The sequence below is a fragment of the Rutidosis leptorrhynchoides genome, chromosome 1 (genome assembly GCF_046630445.1).
Source record: "Rutidosis leptorrhynchoides isolate AG116_Rl617_1_P2 chromosome 1, CSIRO_AGI_Rlap_v1, whole genome shotgun sequence".
Taxonomy (NCBI): Eukaryota; Viridiplantae; Streptophyta; class Magnoliopsida; order Asterales; family Asteraceae; genus Rutidosis; species Rutidosis leptorrhynchoides.
Window position 1 is genome coordinate 392,933,317 of NC_092333.1, and position 13,054 is coordinate 392,946,370.

Here is a 13,054-nt window from a genome sequence, read left to right on the forward strand (position 1 = left end):
TTCATGAGATATGTAATATATCAACATAGTCTTCATCACTACCCTTCGTGTAATACACTTTTCTCCTTACTTGGAAATCTCGGCATCCAATATATTATATTGTTTTATCAAGAAACTATAACTTAGAACGATCAAAATACGTTTTAAAGTACTACCATTAAATAGTTAACAAACTACATCATTATCGAGTAGTAGGCGTTTACATTTCTCGTTAACTATTATCAATAAAAGGTAATAACCTTACAGTTTTAATATATATATATATATATATATATATATATATATATATATATATATATATATATATATATATATATATATATATATATATATATCCAAGAATCAAGAAGGTACTAAACCTCATAAGTTGAATAAAATATATTCAAAACTCAATAAGTCACTTGAACTTACATTTTGAATGATTTCATTCCAAACCAATGCGTTTTAACAACCATTTTGATAATGTCAATTATCTTTACAATATGCAAAGACACATTTTGTGTAGAAACACACTCTACACATCCTTATGTCCTTAACAAAGGAGAGTTACCATCCCCCCCCTGGGGTCACAAATACGTTTCAACCATTATTAACAAAACACATGTTTGTTTTCCAACATATTCATATACAACACATGAAAACATTTCTCAAATCTTATAACATTTTGTCCAAAGCATCATCGCTATGAAACTTTGTCCACAAACAATTGCATATGTAAAAATGAACTCTACGTCAAAATTGTTTTAAAGGCTAAATTTATATTCAGCCTTTGTGTAGAAACAAACTCTACACAGATAATCGACTTATCATCCGATTATACTTATGAATCATTTTCTTAAAATTCAGTCTCGTATATAGAAACAAACTCTATACAAATCAATAATTGATTAAGAGAATTTTCCATAGACAGATATATTGTTCCATTTCTTTTGCATACTTTTTATACATAAACAATGTGTTTTACAAACCACTTGAGAAATCATTCTCACAATAAAAATACTATATGTACGTATTACATAGTCAAACATCTGATTCAACCATTTTAGATAATAGTCAACCAAATTGTTCCATACATACATACATACAGTCTCGATTAAACATTGTTACTAAAATACCTATTTAAAAGAAACTCAACAGTCTCAGTTAAACATCTTTAACTAATCTCTTCTTAAAGAAGACTCAACCAGTTTTATTAAAAACTATATAATAATCAAGTAAAAATGATATAAATCAAACTTATCATGGTTTCAGTAACTCGATCATGTCATCTGATAGCGTACCCCGCCTCTCAAGAAGTAAATTACGAAGAGGGGGATACGAAGCTACATCATGACGGAGCGGTGACATTGAATACCACGCATCAAATCTCGGTTAAAGTGAAGTAAAGAAATAGTAACCTACTATTTCTAGCCCGCGCCTCAACAAAGAAGGAAAGGAGACAACATGACTTTCGCATTGTACAAAGTCAAAAAGAGAAATTCAACTATTCCTTCCAAATTATATGGGAACTAACAACTTCAACGGGAGAGAAAACTATCCTATAAATAAGAAAAATAAATGAGACATTAAGGGATCGATTGGATGTCATACCCTGATACTATAAACTCTGTTTCGGTAGCGTAAAGTAGTTATCACACTTGCTACCTTCGTGGAATCGCTAACGAAGAGAAATTCACCCCATATTCATTTTATCTTCTTCGTGACCAGGTGTTGGCATATTTATCTCTTCGATAAGACCCGCAGAGATTTGTACAAACAATTTGCACTCCCGATGGGACACAAAAATATATACTCTATTTGAAAAAGTATAAAGTTGGAACCATGACCAACTACAGTCACACACCATCCTGATCTACACCACCTAGAGAAACGCTAACCTCGAATCAATCATAAGTGGAATCTGCGACGGTAGGGACGCTTATGCAATCACCATCCACACCGACCACGTTTACCCTTATCCACAACCATGATTCACAACATGAGGAACCACCACCACTCATAAATAGAACATTCATCCTGAACAACTATGATCACATCAGAACAATCATGAAAGAGCTAAGAGCTACGAGGATTCTCAATAGTAGAGGAGCACTCAGACGCGAAAATGAAGTAAGTAACAAGGAAAGAGAAGCGAAAGTACCACCTTACCAATACGCGGAACAACTCATAATTTGAAAAATTAGGTAACCCTATAAATTCCTACAGATGAGTTATCCCAGGGACCAAGTACTTTTGCCTTATTCCAGCCTCCAAGCTGGAATGGATTGACGTCCCAAAATCAGTACATAGGACCCCAGATCTAATCACCCATGTACCATAACCCCACATTCATAGGATAATGCCCACGCTTCTCCAACAAAACATCCCGTTACCACTCGAAGCTTATCCAGGCCATAACTCAGTTTGGAACATGTCAAATTACCAATCAACTGAGTGGGCACATCGAAAGAATAGTCCCGAAATGATAAAACGTAAAACATAAGAAATCCTTGGGAAGACTTTAAGACCCCCTTCACCCACTACCAACCATCTGCAAATAAGCAGGATCTAAGGAATAAAAATAGGGAACGAAGGAATGACAAAAATAGATTAGAGTCGCCCTAGAAAAAATAATGCACATATGAGGCTGTATTAGCAATAGACTCCCAAACACCTTACCTAAAAAGATGAAGAAGGTATGGAGCGAGGGAACAAGAAGATATAACCTTCCCAGCCCTAGACACGGTCACCTCGTCGGAATTGCCTGTCACCATTAGTGGAAAAATCTTCAATAGAACAGTTCACAAGGTATACCTATATGGGGGAAGTGCCTGCGATGTTATGTATGAGCACTGCTTCATCCAGCTTAGCCGAACTATTAAGGCTTGTTTGACACCGCCGCGGACCCCCTTGGTAGGATTCTCCAGAGAAAGGTGTTGGCCGCTCGAAGAGATTGAACTAGATTTTAGGATGGGGGAGCAGCCTTTCACAAGAACAGAAACCCTAGATCTCGTTGTAGTATAATCTACTTCCCCACACAATATCTTTCTAGGGAGAGGAGCTATGAGGAAAATGGGGATGATAGTGTCAACAGTGCACCAACTAGTCAAATATTATACCTTCAAAGGAATTAGGACACTTGTCTCCATCTATAACCAAGAGAAGGTAGTCCCAGCCGTAAAAAATTTAGCAGAGGAACCTGAGGAAAGATTTGATGAAAACCTCAGCATAGGAAGTAATCTGTCCCCAGAATTGAAATAAAAGCTTTGAAAACTGCTAAAAGAGAATGTCAGCATATTTGCATGGGAATATAGCGATATGAAGGGGATTCCTAGATCCATTAGCATACAGGGATTACCATTTTCCACGGAACATTGCCTCACGAACATAAACACCTCGAGCCTGTGCATCAGAAGAAAAGGAATTTAGCAACTGAGATAGACGAAGCTGCATGCGAAGAGGTGGAAGAACTATTGAAAGCATGAATAATCCAGGATGCTAAATACCCGTCTTGGGTAGCAAACCAGGTGATGGTCAAGAAATCCGACGGAGGATGTCGGATGTGTGTGGACTTCAGAAATATCAATAAAATGTGCCCAAGGATTGCTACCCCCTACTGAAGATTGATTGGAAAGTAGAGTCCCTAAATGGATATAAGTTCAAATATTTTCTAGATGCATATAAAGGCTATCATCAAATATAACTGGCTGAAGAAGATGAGGATAAAATGATATGTCTAAACCGGTCGGTTTAATTATGCGTTGTCGTTAGGTTACAAAGTAACAGTATGAACTTATCAACAGGGTTTCCTCTTTTATTATTATTTATAGTTTGCGGGACCTAAATCTACTATTTAACTTTCTAGGGTAGAAAGTGTAAGTTAACCTAGGATCGTGTTTTTGCATGGTTTAATGAATTAAAAATCAAGTGGATAACTGTCTTTGGTTAAATTATCTAGGTAAAAGTTAGTAGTTGGTTTTAATCTAAAAGTTCTAATTACGTAAAGGTAAAAGTGATGGAGGGATATCCGGAGTGTGCAAATCAAGAAAATATTGACCAAGATATTAGTTTGGGCTATGAAAAGGTAATTACGTTTATGTTAAAGCTATAATTAGAACATTGTAGATATGTTTGGATGAGCCATTTATACAAACCTACTTATCGCTAGATTCTTGGAGTTCTCGTTGAGCAATGAAAAGTATGTCAATGTGGTTATATAATTGAAGGGTGTCTAAACCTCGGAGGTTATCCTTAGTAAAGCACAAGGTCTGTTAGAGAGTTGAGCTCTAATCCTAACCCTATTTATCAGTTAGGAAACTGAATAACAACATGCCGTATTGAGTGAACACTGATAACAAACGGAAGTAGTCCGTCGGGTTGAGTTGACAAAACATTAATGTGAACTAACAACCATTCCATCATACTGATGAGATCATACTATTCTAAATAGATACTTAGAATAGTTGGTATGACTTAACCCTAAGGCAACTATCAAACAAGAATATGCAATAGGAGTGGGTCACACAGTTAAGGTTCTAACTATATCTTAGTGGCTCCTAAGAGGTCTCCTTGGAACAACCAATAGGTATACTAGGTCATTCATGTCTCAATTCCAAAGTTTCGTGTCCTAAAAGCGCATTAGATGCCTCCCAGGAACACCGACCATGCCGAGTTCATAGAATCTTCAGACATAGTATAATCAGGGGCCTTATTCCTATGAAGTAGTTAAGTTCATATAGATGGATAAGTCCTGATCATAACCTAGGTTGGTCAATCCTCAAGATACTAGCATACAAACCTATCGGTGTTACAGATTCAGTATAACAATAGTAACAGTACTAATATAACATAACTACGCTAACCCAAACTTCTATCATGACAACATATAGGTTAATTAAGCCAACATGGTAATATCAAAACACATATTTAAACATAAATGATAACGTTACATGTTTAAATAATAAAATAAGCGTTTCGGATAAAAACCTGAAAAGGCCGAAGAAATCTGCCCGAGATTGCAGTAACTTGCCGGGATATCCTTCGAAAAATAAAAGCTAAGCTAGCTACAATTAAAAACTAACTAATAACTAAATTGAAGTGTAAATTGAGTGTGTGTTGAAAATGAGCCCAAAGGACCCTATTTAAAGAAAAGTTGTTGGCTGGAAATGGCTGGCAGGCCGGTCTGGCAAGCCAGCGCCCATGCCTGATGTGGGTGCCTGGTGTCTGGAAAGCCAGTTCTCGTGCCCGTTTCTGGTGCCCGGTGTCTGGTTGATCTGGCAAGCCGGCCCAAATGGCAAGCCGGCCTGGCAGGCCGTTTTGGTGCTGGTTTGCTGTTTTGCTTGGATCGTCTTGCTTGTTCCTGGGATCATAACTTGGTTTTTGGGGTCGTAACTTTTCTTTCACCATTTTCGCTTTAGAATCTTCGTTTTAGCTCCATTTTACTTGATTCTTTTAGCATCGCCTTTGTAATTACTTAATCTACAAAGCGATTATTTTGGAAATAAATTTAGAACTTTATTGATTTAGGGCTTAATATCGGGTGTAAAAACATGACTTTTTGGCCGATATCAAATACCCCACACTTATCTTTGCTTGTCCTCAAGCAAAAAAGTGGGAATATAAGGTTATCTTTTAATAGATTCTCCACCGTCCACCCTTTAATTCATTTATTATGCCTTGACCAGAAGTCCTCATATTTTTCGAAAGTAGTAGAAAAAGTTTCAAACTTCGATGGTTCTGCCGCCAGATTTTAATTGCATCCATGGTGAAAAAGGCGTACTTTCCAACTCTCAGATGTAGAGTATACATGACGAGGCTCCTCACTAGTGGATCACTCATATCACTCAAGTGTTTGAAGTGTCCTAATCTAATTGTATTGTCGCTTATAAACCAGTCGTGTAACGGTTGTCATCATAAGCTTGGTAATGCATCGATATCTTCATCGGTTAAGTAAGGACGACACCGATCTTCTTCTTAGATATTCTTTCAAGAGGAAGATGGGTTGTAAGGTTGGTTGGTGGAGAAGGGGGAAGGTTTATGAAAGGGTGAAAAATAGAGGAATCTTTTAACTTTTAGATATAGAATGGCTTGAATCTTGCGATGAGTTCCTCAGAAGATGCGTGTTTTGCGAAGAATTTTGTCTAGCATTTTTTCTTTGCTCTTCTGGAAATCCTTCTAGGTTACTTCTTCGAATTTTTTGTGCCTTTATTGGAGACTTTGCTCTTTTATAATAATTTTTTTGGCATACCCTTTTCTTCATAACTTTTGTCTTTTGATCCTAGTGCCCAGAGAGGAAGTAATAACTCACCGAAAATAGGTCTTTGACCTATCAAAAATGATCAGGGGTTCGGAATCTTTTGACAAGTGCTTTTGAAGTAAACCTGAACGATCTATATCTTTGTTGATCTCTGGATCTTTTTGGAAAGGAAAGGAATGAAGGTGAATGAGTAGTGTATTTTGGTGTTTTGGATTTGGTGAATGATTTTAACAAATCTTTTGAGATGAGTTGGTAGAATTTAAAGCTTTTGGGAATGGAAATGGTTGGTTTGGTCATCTCTATTCAGAATACTTTCGGAAGGAGTATCGTACCTACACCATGTCTGGAATTTACTAACCATTGGTCTTGAAACGTATGTCAGAACCAAGTTCTAACTCAAACCATACATTGGCACGCTCATCAAATAAAGTGAAAACGTACCGTAGATTGGATTGTTCATACAAGTACTTTGGGCCAAAAAATTCCTCACTTTTGGTAGTAGGGGTAGTGCTTGGTCATGCGTAGCCTTTTACATATTTATTCGAAAAAATCTTTTGACAAAAGTCATGAGTTTTGGCATAGTCATTCCGTTCTAGTGAATGTTCATAAAATTGGTTTTTGGCAATTTTATAGAATCTTTTGGTAAAACGAGGTTAGAAGTTTTCAAATTCCCCTAATATTCTTTGCTAATTACTTTTAGACTAAAGAATTTTTCAAAATTTTGCGTTTTTATGGTTACTTTGTTCTTAAACCATTACCCAATACCCCACACTTAGAAGAACATTGTCCCTAATATTCCCTAAAATAGAATATTTTAACACTTTGATGAATTAAGGAAAATATTTTTCTAGAATCTCTAAGTTTGTTGTGATTATGAACCTACACTTAGAGATTTTAGTGCGTTATAATTAAAAGAGGTTTGAGGACAGATTACTTCCCTACGGTCAAGTTATTCTCTTAGTGCTGGACTTTCCGATGGTCAAGTTATGCTCCCAGTGCTGGAAAGGACCAGTCTCTTTGATATGAGTCTGCATAAAGAATAAAAGAAAGTAGCATTTACACTAGATATATAATTTTTAGTACAATGCTTTTTATAATGAAGATAAATTAAAGATAAAGGAAAAAAAGGAAAAGGAGTCTATGAAATACTGTCCTTGCCTATGTGGAATGGCGTTTGTGAAGTATCCAACTAAGAAGTCTTCCTCGTCCTCAAGTCTTGGCAAATCCTCGAGTAGCTGACTCGCATCTAAATAAGGGTCCAATAGTGTGTCTGATGTGCAAAAGTGTGCAGTGCTCAATTTGCCTTTCAAACTTTTAAATTTATATAACCTTTATTATTACACTTTTAACACTCTAACGAGCAAAAAAAAACCCGATCAGATGTAGTATTTTAGGTTACCGTCCCAAGAGAGCGTAGATGCGTAATAAGTTGTTTATAGCTCAGCTCTTATTAAAGAACTAACGATATTTTTATGTTTTTTTATTGGATATATTCTTATCTCTTAGGAAAGAGATGATTTAAGATAAACAAAATAACAAAATAAAACAAGAAAGTAAAGATTTAAGTTAAACAATTATAAACGAAAGCAGCTACATGAACGAATAACTCATACGAGAATCATATTAGGCAAGTTTCAAAACTTATATTAACCCAAATCAAGATAACAATCATAGACCAATTATTATCCCTAAGCAGGTTAAGACAAGTGTTGCATATCATTTAATAAGCAGGACTTAAAGCATATACTAGACATGTGATGTGCATGACTAATATCTCAATTCTTAGTATTCAATTCAATTACATGATACATATCAATTTTATGATGCGGATTAACATGCAAATAGACTGAAAAATTATATAAGCTATTAAACATCAAGTAGATCCACTCAAGTTACTAGCTGAAAGTCAATTACTACTTAGTTTTCATACAATCATTAATTAAACACTTCCAAACAGAGGATCTTCGATTAAGCCTAACAATCACAACCCTATTATATAAGTGTAATTCCAACTAAACAAGTTTATCACTATTATACTGTTTAACTTAGTTGCATGCAATCCAATTTAACAAGTTTGATGGACTAGATCAAAACAAGTAGCATGAATCGGATAATAGATTGTTGGATCAAGTACTAATCAACCCTAAAATCATGTTTATCCAATCATTAAGCATGACAAACAAGTATATTTAAGCAAAACAAATTCGAAACAGTTTAAATATCATCACAGAAACTTGACCATACAGATCTGGGAAAGAACCAGAAACTGTACAGATGAAGCCCTGAAGCCGGTGGCTTCCTTCCCATCAAGCCGGCGGCTTGAGGGTGAGGCCGGCGGCTTCATCTGATTCTCAGATGAAGTTCAATCTTTGTCCACATAACCACTATGAATATTTAGTTCATAGCAGAAGACGAACAGAAAAGAATACAGTAAATAAGATAAATAAAAACAATAAAATAGGGATAGAATCATACCTTAAAAAGAAGGTAGATGTAAAATAACTTGAATTAAAACTTGAATCTTGATTACAAAGACTAAATCTAACCTAAGGGTTTAGAGAAAAACCCTAAAAAAAAACAACCTAACCAGAATTATTGAATTCTGAAAACTAATACATATAAAAATTGAGATCAGAGGCCTGTATTTATATTGTTTAAGTTCGGTGGACAAGCCGGCGGCTTCAGTGGGAAGCCGGCGGCTTGCCTTGAGTCGGTGACTCCTTGTGCAAGTTAAACTTAATCCGCAAGCTAAATCTTTTAACCGTCATACTCAAGCCTGTGGCTTCAGTCTAGGCCGGCGGCTTCAAAGATCCGCCAGATCTTCCTGATTTTGTCTTTATTTTGTTTCCATTTTTACTTGAACTTGGTCGATAAGTTAAGAAACCGTGTCAACCAGGCCGGCGGCTTCAGGATGAAGCCGGCAACTTCCTTTGCCTTTTTCTTGATCAACAAGTTCTTTCAATTTTACATCGATTCTGGAACATTCTGGTGTATTCAGCTCCAAGCCGGCGGCTTCCTTGTATCCATGCTGGCGGCTTCATTTAGCCGATTTGCAATTTTCTTTATTTTTGATCCTATTTAATACATAACTTTGATAAAATCATTAGAAATACCTTTTTCCCATTTTTACCCATTTTAGCATGTTTTATGGTTAAAATGACTCAAAAATATTAAGATAACTCCTCAAAATGTTATTAAAAAACTGTATAATTTAGGAGTTATCAAATTCCCCACACTTAAACCTTTACTTGTCCTCAAGTAAACCTTATAAATTATATCATGGGTATTAAAGCAAAATTTCAAAGTCAAAAATATGTCTTAATAAGAAGTTAGTATTTATTATTCGCAAGAACTAGTCTGAACCAGACCAAGGATTACAAGTAATCCTAATGGTTATTAAATCAAATTTATACAAGTTTGGTCATCATTGTACTCTTTTGTGTTCTAGAGAATTTTTATAAGTGTATGGTTCTCATTGGAACTCTTTTCTTTTGTTGGCCTTCATTGGGCTCTTTTTCCTTTTCATTTCTTTTGCTTTCATGCTTAGCATTAGCTTTATACTTGGAAATTTTTCTAAATTGGCCCTTCATTGGGACTCTTTTGCTGCCTCAGTGGTCCATGCTTAATGTGCCATATGGTAGAGGCTATAAGGTTGCACTCGTTTCACAATTTTTGGCTTTTACTTCTTATCTTAAACAAGTAATCTGATCTCGAATTTGAGAGTAGTTCTATTATTAACATTAAGATTAAGTTAGTTAAAAGACATAAGTTTGACTAAGAATTTATACTTTCGAAAAATCGAAAAAAAATTAAAATTATACCCATTTTTCAACTTTTTGGGAAAAATATGATAGTATTTTTTTTATAATCTTTTAAGTGATTAATCATTTCCCTCCCCACACTTAGATTATGCAATGTCCTCATTGTATTTATAATAAAAGAATAAAATAAATAAAGGACATAATTGAAAATAACATAAGGGAAAGAGTGATGTTACTTAATTTGTAGGATCATAGAATGATTTGCGAGCACTTTTGCGAACTTCCTTTGAATTGAATAAGTAACTTGACAAAATATTAAATAACAAAAAGCATAACACAAACATAATATTTTATTAATAACTCTTCAACATTTAAATATTTAAACACTTAGGAGCTATATTTCTCTTACATTCATAATTAAATAATAAAACACTTAGTCATAACATAGTCCTAATAAACATATATAAAGGGATAGGTAGTTTTGATTATAGAGTCATTAGCGCGTCTCTTTTCTTCTTACGGAATTACTCCTTAGGCTTATTCTCTTCACACTTACTCTTTTCATACTCATTTAACGCTTTAATTTGTTGCAAGAAATTCAATGTGATGTCAAGACCTCTACGAAAATACTTTTCAAATGAAACACTCAACTCATGGATATGTTTTCTCACTTCGGTGCTAAGCTTATATTGCTCTTTTATAAATTCAGTTACAATTTTATCCACGGTAAAGTCATCATCATTCTCTTTATCAACTTAAACCATTTTCACATTAGAGCGAGGAACTTTGGATCTTGGAACTAACGGAATAGATTGAAATATGGCACCATAACGAATAGTTAACGAATTATCAGAATAGTTAATGGTAGCACGAGCGGTAGCTAGAAACGGAGATCCTAGGATTAAAGGAGTTATCGGATCTTCTTTCATGTCCATAACAACAAAATCAATTCTCTAGAAAGCATAACCAACAATAACTTCAACTTGTCTAACAGTCCCCAACGGTTCATGTAAACGACTATCAGCAAAACACACATTTCCTCTGATTGGTTCCAACAATGGCAATCCTAAACGATTATAAATGGAAAACGGCATAACATTAATGCTAGAACCAGTATCAGCTAATCCCATAACTGGAATTGGACCACGAATTAGACAAGGGACTTGAACTTCCCATAGATCAGTGCACATAGCAACAGGAACTTCAGTTGATGTATAAGGATCTACCGGATTAATTGTGAAGGAATAAAGAGGGCGGAAACCTTCTTTTCTTCTTTCTTCCAATTGTTTCATAGTATCAGCTAACCAATTATCTTTATCTTCACATTCTAATTTTTCAGATTTTTCACTACTAACTTCATTATTTTCATCAACCTTTCCATTAACTTCTTCTTCTTTCTTATCAAACAACTCATGCATGAAAATTACCTCATCACGATCAAGACCTCGGACCTTAGCATCTTTTGATTTATCTTCTTCAGTAGCAGTTAACTTCTTTATTTCTTGATCATACTCTTCTTCTCCAATTTCAAACTCCCATAAGTACCTCAAACCAGGTTCATGAACATCAACCCTATTTACTTCTCGAATTACATTCACCTTTTCAAAATGAACTTCTTTAGAAACTTCGAATTCAACAGGAACTTTACCTTCTACAAGTTTGAATAACTTAGTAACATTGCGCTCTAAGTTTTGAATGGACGCTTGATGATTATTTTGCACTTGGGAAAGTTGAGCTTTTATGTTATCATTAGCTTCATTTTGATTTTTGATGAAAGTTAAGATGCTTTCTTCAAGATTAGACTTCCTATCTGTTTGAGTATTAGAAGAATTTGGAATGAAGGGTGCTCTAACAGGAAAGAAACCAGGTGGGTTTTTATTATTAGTAGGATAAGGTGTATTATAATTATTTCAGTAGTTCGGATTTCCTTGGAATTGATTCACATACGAAAAATTCTCAACTTGCTCCATATTAAGACTAGCAACACAATCTTTAGTAGCATGAGGACCTTGGCAGTTTTCACCACCTACCTTAATCATATGCATTTCTTTTGTAAGCATTTCAATCTGCCTTCCTAGATTACCTAATTACACATTCATAGCCTTAACCATATCTTCAGAATCATAACTAACAGATTTTACCGAACGAGAAATATCTAAGTTTGGGTGCCATTCATGGGAATGCGCATCCAACTTATTAATCAAAGTTTTAGCTTCCTCGGTAGTTTTACTCATAATGTTTCCTCCAACAGATGTATCAATCTCTCTTCTTGTAGCAATATCACAACCTTTATAGAAAGTAGTTACTTTTTTAAATTTATCCAAACCATGTTGTGGACAACCTCTAAGCATTTGACCAAATCGTACCCAAGCAGAATAAAGAGACTCATTAGTTTTCTGAAGAAAATAAGCAATGTCAGTTTGAAGGGTGACAGTTTTAGACGCAGGAAAGAATCGAGTGAGAAATTTTTCAACCATCGTATCCCAACTAGTAATATCTCCTTCTGGTAACGAGTTTAACCATTCTCTAGCTTCATCTTTTAACGATGATGGGAAGAGACGAAGATAAATGACATTACTTTCCACATTATTAATGTTAAATAGATTATAAATATCTTTAAAATTCCGAATGTGGGCATTAGCGTCTTCCTTTTCAGTACCTCTAAATTGATTATCTTTAAGCAAATGAAAAATAGGGCCTTTAATATCAAAATTTTCTTTTATTTCAGGCTGAGTAATAGCATGACCTAATCCTTCTCGACCAACTTTCATTAACGCTTCCATTGAATTTTCAGTAGCCATTTCACTTTCTGAACCAAAAAGAGATCCCAAATTAGAATCAGGACTAGACGGAGAACTAGATAATGAATCATCATTAGAAGTAGTTCCTTCATTGAAATTTAATTTCTTAACAATAATTGAATCCCTATAATGTTTAAATAATATACCGGGATATGGTAACATATCTTGTAAGACTGGTTTCTTGGACCGAGTGTTCATGTGATCTAAAATCATAAAAAGAAAAGTTTTAGGAAAAAATCTTTTAAGCCTTAAAGGAT